General features: G+C 35.1%; 1 protein-coding gene across 1 annotated transcript in view; it reads right to left on the reverse strand.

Annotated features, from left to right (window-relative positions):
- The window catches only part of LOC149793793 (beta-1,4-galactosyltransferase 2-like), a 46,648-nt gene that overhangs the window by 14,089 nt on the left and 22,559 nt on the right, over nt 1–10,000 (reverse strand). The gene's annotated exons all lie outside the window — the stretch shown is intronic.

The following is a 10,000-nucleotide window of genomic DNA, read 5'->3' on the forward strand; positions in this document are numbered from 1 at the left end:
AATCTTCAGCTCAATATATCATAATACAATAATGGCCGGGTTGACCTTAATACCCTTTACTCTCTACTTCGTCATTTAGAAATTACTGTCCTATTGTGAGAGAGTCTCTGTTCAGTGAGTTTTCCCAAGTACTCGTCTAATTTCTCTTCTTTCCTCCTTCCTTCCTCTTCCTTCTTCTATACACTCTGCCTATTGTGTACACACTGAAGTCTCCACGGCTTCCTTCTCATTCTCTCTGTGAAGTCACTTCGTACACCCTGGAATATTTCTGCACCGACTCTCACGGTACCCTGGGAGCTTCCTTTGAAAAGCTTGTTTACCCACTTCAATTCCCTTCTTTTTACGAGTTACGTATCGGAGTGGCTTTTAGCTAAAATTCCCTCCTCAACATAAGCTTCCTGCCTTACTACACAATACTTTTCTCTCCCCGGAAAATTAGCAGCTCAGTAACGGGCCTGTGCGCTTCTACGACTAAGAATGAAGCATTTTCCCGCCTAAAGTACTGGCCCCTCCCAGCAGAAGATCTAGCTTTTTCTCATCCTTAATTAGTCGACACGCCTACCGTTTGATGTTCTTTCCGCCTGGGTCCAGGTTTCTTCACACCATCTTGGCGCGCTACGGGGTATCCGGCCCTAATAGGCCTTTCGGCAGAAGCCCCGCTTGCACGACGATTAAATACCTTTGAAGCCAATTTAGAGATCCAAAATTATGTAACTCCTAGTAAGACGTCAGGTCAACATGCTTTGATTCTGCAAAATTCTGCCTTTGGTTAGTTACAGTCTGACGGTAGGATGTTTAAAAATACACTTTCCCGTATACACGAGGATTAACCTTTGCTGCACTTCAGAATCAGAACCTTGAAATGCTTGTAAAATAAATTTACAAAGTTGCTAGCAATCAACCAATACCCAACAGTGACTTTAACACACAACTAAGTGGACTAATACAGGAAATAAGAAACGAGGAGGGAGAGACAAAACTAATATCTCAGTAAACAACGAACTCGTGAATAGACGTAACAGAAAAAAGGGACAATTCACCAACCCCAGAATGAGAGAAAATCTTAAGTCCCAATAAAACAGGGAAACTAAAACTCCCTACAAGGCAAACCCAATTACACTAACTCATAGGTTTTCTCACCTACAAGAGGAGGAAAACTCCCTGGGAGTCAGAAAAGGGAAAAATGGAAGATGAGGAGTCAGAAGTGAGCATGAATCGCCTATATTTTAAATAATAATCACTGTATCACCGAAATGCGGCAACCTGGAAGGAAAATGAAAAACGGAAGGAAAAAACTTCGGTGTTTCATCTATAAATGTAAATGGTATTAATAGGGATCAATTAATTAAATTAAGTAATGAAACCAATAACGACATTCTATTTATACAAGAAACACATAATCGATTCACTAAAGAGTTAACGGCGTTATGTGAGGAAAAAATGAATGGTATACTGATTTTAAATGATTTTAAGGGGAAAGACGTAAGAGGAGGGGTAGCAACATTTATTAAAAGTAAAAGGGGTAAACTGGAAAAGGGAAAATGAAGGGGATTTTTTTCAAAGGGAGAATGGTTCACATTATAATAGAAGATGTCCACCTTTTAAATGTATACATGCCGGTCAATAAATACCACAAACAACAATTTTTTAAAAAAAATTATCAAAATACATGGAAAAATATACCATGGAAAATTTAGTTTTAGGGGGAGATTTTAACTGGGTGGGGGAAAACATAGATAGAGATGGGGATTTAACTACAAATGACGTAAGGTTCAAACCAGAGATGGAATTTTTCCTAAACAAACACAAAATGGTTGACGTATATAGGAAATTAAAATTATTTCGGAGGGAATACGCATAGAGTACAAAATATACAAAGGGTGTAGATTAGATAAATTATATTGTACCTACTATGAAGAAAAGATATACAAAGAAGCAGGCATTACGGATTTTAAAGTCTCAGATCACATGTTAGTATATTTAAAAATATAATTGAAAAATAAACTTAAATAGGGTAAAGGGAACTGGAAAATGAATAACAAGATTTTGGATGTGAAAGATTTTATCGAAGAAATTAAAAAGGAAATTAAAAAAAATTATCGATAAGGGAAACGTAGATGTTTTAAATAAATGGGATAAATTAAAAACTTTATTTAAAAAAAAAACTATTACTTATTCAAAAATAAGGAAGGATAAACAAACAAATGGAAAAAAAACGCGATTATAAGACAGCTAGAAAAAATTAATACAAATGAGAGAGAAAGTATACTTAAAGGGAAATTAAATCAGATATTAGACGAAGAAAACAAAGGGAGAGAGATAAGGGCTGGAAAATTTACCACAATATATAAAAAAAAGCAGAGGGCCTATATAAAAAGAGAGGAGTTAAGGAAGGGGGCGGGGTGAAAACTATACTGAAACTTTAAAAAATTAATGAAGGAATGGTATCCGACAGAAAGAAAATTTTGAAACATATTGAATAATTTTATAGCAAGTTGTATACCTCACAACATGTTAATAATAACACAATAGAGGAGTACCTACAAGGAATAGACTGCGAGATGATGTCATCGGAACACAAGAACTTGATGATTTCATCTCAAGAGAAGAAATTTTAAATAGTATAAATAACTTGACTAAAGGAAAATCCCCAGGTAGAGATGGACTCACCGCGGATTTTTGTATGAAATTCCGTGGCTAGTTGTCGCCCATTTTAGAATGGTTATACAACAATATTCATTTGAGAAATGATAATATGACAGAAAGCATGAGGGAAGGGATTATAACATTAATATACAAAGGGAAGGGGGATAGGGACGATCTAAAAAATTGGAGGCCCATCTCCCTCCTAAATACGGACTACAAGTTATTAAGTAAACTTTTGGCAGAAAGATTTAAAAAGGGAATGAATAAAATCATAAACATAAACCAAACATGTGCGGCCAAGGGGAGGGACATTCAGAATAATATTTTAAGTATTAAAATAATTATAGATTATATACAGGAATGTAGGCTAAAAGGTGCTATGGTACTTTTTGACCAGGAAAAAGCATTTGACAGATTCGAACACAACTATATGCAAAAAGTCTTAGAAAAATTTGGATTTGGAAATAACTTTCAAAAGTGGACTAAAATCCTGTACAACAAAATAACCTTAAGAGTACAGGTCAATGGAGCCAACACGGGAATATTCGACATACAAATATCAGTGAGGCAAGGATGCCCACTATCTATGCTATTATATGTAATAGCAATTGAGATCCTAAGTATACGAATAAGACTGAACAGTAAAATTGAAGGTATTAAAGTTCTAAATATAAAGGATGAAATTAAGATGCTACAACATGCATATGATTGTACTGATTTTATAAAAGACCCAAATTCCTTCAAACACCTTGAAAAGGAATTTGAAAAATTTGGTAAGGTTTCAGGGTCTAAAATCAACCATGAAAAAACAAATATTAAAGATAGGGAACTGGTGGGGCAATCACCCCGGATCTGGCCCCCTCCCCTCTAATCAAGGACCGAGTTAAGGCATTGGGAGTCTACTTTGGGAGACGAGATGAACAGAAAAACTGTAAAAACATGAAAACGAAAATAGAAGAAAATGTGAATATCTGGGCACTAACGCCACTTTGTATAATGGAACGGGCCCAGGTGGCCAAACCTACATGTACTCTAACATAAACTATATTTTAAAATCTACAGAAATAGAAAATGCCACTTTAAAAAAAATAGATATTATTAATTATATATGGGACTATAAACCCACAACACAAATAAAAAACGTTACATAGAGCGAAATAAAGGGGGGGGGATTAGCATTTACCTAATCCCATTTTAATTAAATATGCCAACATTTTAAATAGATTTAAAAGATTAAAATCTGAACTTAACCTACCGTGGGAAGGGATATATATATACTGGTCCGGTTTTACGATGAGAAATAGGAAGGAAATATATCAAAATAATAAATTAATACAAAATAGAAATACCTAGAAAGTTCAGGCATTTTAAAGAATTACTAATTAAATGTCGTGATAAAACAGACCTATGGGAAAAGGATGAAAAAGATGCATATCAATGGATACGAGAAGATACAACAAAAAAGTAGGAGTAAAGTAGAACAAGAATATTTAGGGGATAATTGGGAAAGAGCCTGGGGGCACTGGAACAAATTAGGATCACTTAAAATTCAAAGCCTCTGCTTTAAATACATGGACAATGCATGGTTGACAGGAGAGGTGGCAGTGAGACGGCACATGATCTAAGTATCGCCAAAATGTCCACTGTGTAAAAACGCGCCTTTCAGTAAATACCACACCATGACGCAATGTGCAAAAAGAAAAGAAAGCCCATACCATGACGCAATTACAAAAGAGAAAACATTTCATTTTTAGATGGGAAATTTGACAAAAATACACTTTATAAAATTACAGATTACATTGTTGGAACAATGAAGGCCTGTGGGCAAATAATAGTGATAGGTAGACAACTATGAAATAACTTATTAAGAAATTGGTGTTTGGGGAAGAGGAAGGAACATAAAGGAGAGGGGAATGGGATGGAGATCGTTGGTTGGCTATCCATTAGGGGTGCGATACTGTCAGTGCGCAGGTCAGAGCCTCCAACTCATTCCCCGACCTAGACATGAGCCCCACCAAACAGGACCCAATTTCAAGTCTTAAATATTTAAATTTTCTGTTTTTGTTTTGTACTAAAACTCGTATACATAATTTGAAAATCTACTAAATCTAAAAATACGAAACTACAGGGAATCCACAGGCAATCTATATGGGGAATGTACAAGCCGATGACATCATGGAGCTACGCCACATGGCGCTACGCGAAGTGGACAGGTCTATGAAGGAGTCTTGGAAAAACACCCCATATAGAACATAAACAGACAAAACAAAAACACAAACAGAATACTACATAGTAAATAACCCACTGACTCTTTCTTTATCTCAAACCATGCAGTAAGTATGGTTGATAAATCTACAATCTTGTAGTTATACAAACAATTTTGGATATTTTTAAAGAAATAATTTAATAAAATAATTAAAAGAGGCCTAAACTCGATTCAGGAGAAATACAATGAGAATAAAGAAGTGTGGATCTTGAATCGAGCACAGCCTATCTATTTCTAATTCTAAAACTTTTTGCGAGGAACGACATAGATTAACACTCGAATAAAACAAAAAAAATTTTTTCATAACCTAATATATTGCACTGTTCCGATCGCCAACATTCTAAATTGAAAATAAATTAACGGATAATAATATAAAATACATTAAAATGGATTCTAAATCCAAAGAATTGAAATAAGACAACTGGGAAAGAACTTGATTTAAACTTGCTGACTCAAACATACAGAAAATATAACATACACACAATATAGCACTAATACACATAGCAAGCACTAAGACTTAGGCGACCTCTAACAAAGGTCGCAAAATTTTCAAAGGAAGGGACTTCGAGCAAGGTGAATAAAACCAGGCTCGGAAGAACGACCATGTATATAACACTAGGGAAAAATAAATACCCCATCAAAAATTTAAATTTATATTTTTGATACAAAATTCTGTTTAAATCGAACATGCAACATATCTGGGGGGAAACATACAAACACAAAATAATTTTTAAATACATTTTTTGGAAATGGAAGGGGGGGGGCATCTGTCTGGTGCCCAAAAAGAAAAAAAGTAAAATAAATTTCTTAAACATGCGGGGTTCTGATTTGTGAAATTCTTGTCAAATTTATTGAGTACACAGAGTCCAGATTTCTTCTTGTCACATGATATCGATTTGTAATTTTTATGAAAATTAATCAAAATAAACAGAATTTTTGAAACATAGATCATGGCACAACGCTAGAGTGTTCTAGATTCAAGTCTGTTCAGATTATATGACCTTAGGGTTTGAGACAAAATCAATAGAATCAGTACCAAACGATAACGTTCATTTGTTACAAGACTGGATCGACTAAAAGTGTTGTAAAAACTAGTTGTGCCACAAAGTAATCGACATGAAAATAAAACTGTCTTGATTTGTCCATTTCAGGTATCTAACAGGATGTTCTTAAATGTTTTGGAAAGGATGATTAGCAAATCACGGTAAACGATGATAACGGAGGAATAAGAATCAACGGCAAAGATAGCAGGATTGTTAAAACAATATTGTATGAAGAAGGAAACACAGTCCGTATTCAAAGCAAGAAAATATCCAAATGTATACTTCGCCAAACCTTCAGCCAGTCTGAAGATGCTGTAAGCTTTACAAGTTTAAGCGATAGCGTTACGGACAAAGCCAGATAAAATTCAATGACAAAATAGTTCGAAATTTGGAAGTGGGTCAATGTATTAGGATCTGATTTAGTCAAATTTTAGAGGCACGTTAAAGTTATAAATTGATCACGTAATCATGTGGGTAGAAAAACTTAAGGTGCCATATTGTACGTCAGAATCGCGTTTGTGGTGTGTATAAATATATTAGTACCAAATGTTTCAATACATGTAATAAAGAGACGTAACTCAAAATTGCAAAACATAGTCGAATTGTCTCCTCTTTAAACCTTGTCTATTAAAAAAAATCCGAACCCTGTGTGTTTAGGAAACTTGAAAAGTGTTGAGAAATTCGACTACAAAATACAGATAAAGTAGAATCTCAGAGGGTTTAAGATCGGTATCTTACTAATTTCCCTACCACTGGATTGTTTCATCAATTTCACAAGAGTTTCAGAACCGACTATATATACCTACATCTGTTAAAAAGATATCATCATCATCATCATCATCATCATCATCATCATCATCATTTATGGCACTATTAGTAATACTAGTTGTTGATGTTGTTGCCATACTAACAGGACAATCAGGTTTGATTTGGTTTGCTCTTTTACGGCAAATCAACATTTTGAAAGTGGTAGCAGATTCGGGGTGACTCGATGGGGGCATTCGAACGCCATCATCCTGTGACCACGAGTCAAGTGCCTTAATCAATGAACTACTTCAGTTCCCCGAAGAACAGGAAACATGCGGTGAGAGAATTATACGTAGTAAACGATGTGTTCGACACTAACTCTACTGCTGCGACGAAGATGACGACAAGGACCAGAAATAAAATTGATGTTGTTTATGGTACTACTAATACTACTATTACTAATATTAATTATACTACTACTACTACTACTAATTCTAGTAATAATAATTATCTACTTCTAATACTACTAGTATTATTACTACTAGTACGATGACGACAACAACGGCGATGATTATAATAATGATTTCCTTGGTGGACCATGACCACTTGTTGAGGATGCCCAGCAAGCATGTGCACTATAAACAGTCTTCTCACCATGGGTCCTTCCTAGGTATTGATTTTCAAACTTCTGTAGTAAGGTTCTTGCTCCCCAAAGTCCAACGTAGCTTGGTTAACACCAGCTATCAGGAGAATCGGTGTAAATTATAGAATTTCATATCAAGCAGAACCTTACATACATGGGCAAGAATAGGTGCTGACCCAGTTTTAATAAAAAGAGAATATTTTAAAGTGTTTACCTAGCTACTTACTAACCATGCATGTTTGTTTTGTAAACATACATTAACAGTATTGATGATTTAGTTTGTGCTTTAGATCACGTTACGTTCTCCACTCTGGATAAAGGACATTCGTGTACGTCTGAATACTCTCAGACCAAAGTTTCCAAAAAGCGTATTTTTTTAAATTTATTTCTTATATCTGAACTATTCATAATCTCTTTAATGAATTTTTTTAAATAAAAAAATAGACGTGATATACTACAGATCAAACAGTGATACCGTACTCATATTTATATCTCTTCCTTTGGCTTGAAGCGTTAGCAAGATAATGGTTCGCTGTGATTTAAGTTATATAGTTATCAATGGATATTCAACGAAAACTCAACGTACTGACATGTTTTTATTTCTTCCTCTAAAGGACAGGTTTTGAATGAAATGCATTTAAGAGTCATTATTATTATATGTAGCTTGTATTGAACGTAAGAATAATGATTATATTTAAAATGTTTCAGGATATAAATCTTCTCCAACGATGCAAACATTCGTCTTAAACAGTGTTCGTATTAGCACGAGTTGTTTGAGATAATGATTTTGAGTTCGGTCGGCGCTTTCGAAACGTGTTTGAAATAAGCAGAAATTATGATAACCTATATTCGTAATACTTGGAGTAGACTGTATCTGTAATACAATTTGAATTACGTGCTCAGTTTTGAATATTACTTTGGGCTCAGTGTTGCAGAATAATCAGTCATATATTATTAAAGTTGTAGTAAAGTCAGAATTGATATAATAGGTCTAAACTATGGAAATAAAATTGAGTACATCAATACAAAAATCACGTGGTAAGCCGCGTAATGCGATCTATCAAAAAAATGAAAAGGAATAGTGAAAAATACGTCATTCAAAATGAAAGATATTAATTACAAGCTGACATGACAAAAAGTGACGTTTTTGGTCTGTTTGTCTACTCTAATAACCGAGCACGTCATGAATAATGTAGAACTGGGCTAATTCATCTGAGAATTGTTCGTCCTTGTGCCATTATCAATAAAATTTGCCTGGTTGTTTACCATGACCACAGAGCACTTCACGAATAATATGTGTGTGGGGTTTGGATTTTTAACGTAGCTTTAACAATTTTTCAGTCATATCGCTACGATGTCTGCAGTGTGGCAGTTTATAGTGGTGTCTTCATCATGCAGCAGACATGTAGCATCATGTTCCACCCAGTCACATGATCCTGACACCAGGCCGCCCAGTTCAAACACTAACCTATTAATGTTGAGCGCCAAGCGAGGCAGCTGTTAGTTCCAATTTTATATGTGTTTGGTATGACTTGGTCAGGGATCGAACCCACGACCTCCCGCATCCGAGGTGGACGCTCTAACCACTAGGCCACCTGATAACAGAGCGCGTCACAAATAATGCAGAACTAGGCTAATTCATCTGATATTTTTCGTCCTTGTGCCATTTAAAAAAACAAAAAAAAACAAAAAAAACACGTACTTAGCTTATCAAAAGTTTTAACTGATTATTAATCTGTATTGTATTCCAATGTAAATATATTGATTTAATGCTACATCCTAGTGGCAATAAATGGTCTCTGTTCCAAGGAGAAAATTAAATACAAAAACATACAATAAAAAATAAACGGAAAGTAGTTCATGCAATCTTCGTAATGAAGTATTTAAGAAAGCTGACAAATCGCTTAATAGGTATCGTAACTGGGATTTAACATTTCGAAAATATGGTTCAATCAAGGCTTCGTTTCTGCTAATCATGATTATGTGTGTCATAACGTTCTGAGCTCTTCTTCCGGTAAATGACAACATTCGGCTTATCTGGACCTTGCTCAAAGTCAATCATTAATATTCTGCCCCCAGGACCGGTCCTTAGGCGAAAGCGAACGAAGCGATTGTCTTTAGTACCGCGCCGTCGGAGCCCCGCGCTTCAATTGACCACCCAGTCCCTCCAAACAAAAACAAAAAATATTTTTAAAAAATATATGCATAATTCCACTGGCAGTGCCCCGCTGGCAGCGCGGCGCCTTTGACCTGTCTACAACCATGTTTTCCGATATAGATTGAAGAAATAATTGTCATTCAGCTATCAATGACAACAATTTTTAACACCCATATTTACTTTATTCAACCCAAACGATAAATATAAATCAGCACTAGTAAATGCAACTAAACTGCTTTCAAAATATAAATATCCATTTATAATTGGCTTATATTTGTGACAGGGACGTCGATCGTGACTTAGACCATATTATAATTCCCTGGAAAGTATCTAAGTAGTACAGTCTTCGTACAAAAATGTGGGATTGACATTTCAAGATATTTAGTACATGCAAATTAAATCTTATCAGCCAGCCAACTCGTATTGAACGACATTGTTACACTACAGGGACACAAAGAACGGGTTCTGAACAGACACAACCATGTCTAAGAATAACC

This window comes from Sinohyriopsis cumingii, chromosome 8, assembly GCF_028554795.1.
Source record: "Sinohyriopsis cumingii isolate HCF-2022 chromosome 8, ASM2855479v2, whole genome shotgun sequence".
Classification (NCBI taxonomy): Eukaryota; Metazoa; Mollusca; class Bivalvia; order Unionida; family Unionidae; genus Sinohyriopsis; species Sinohyriopsis cumingii.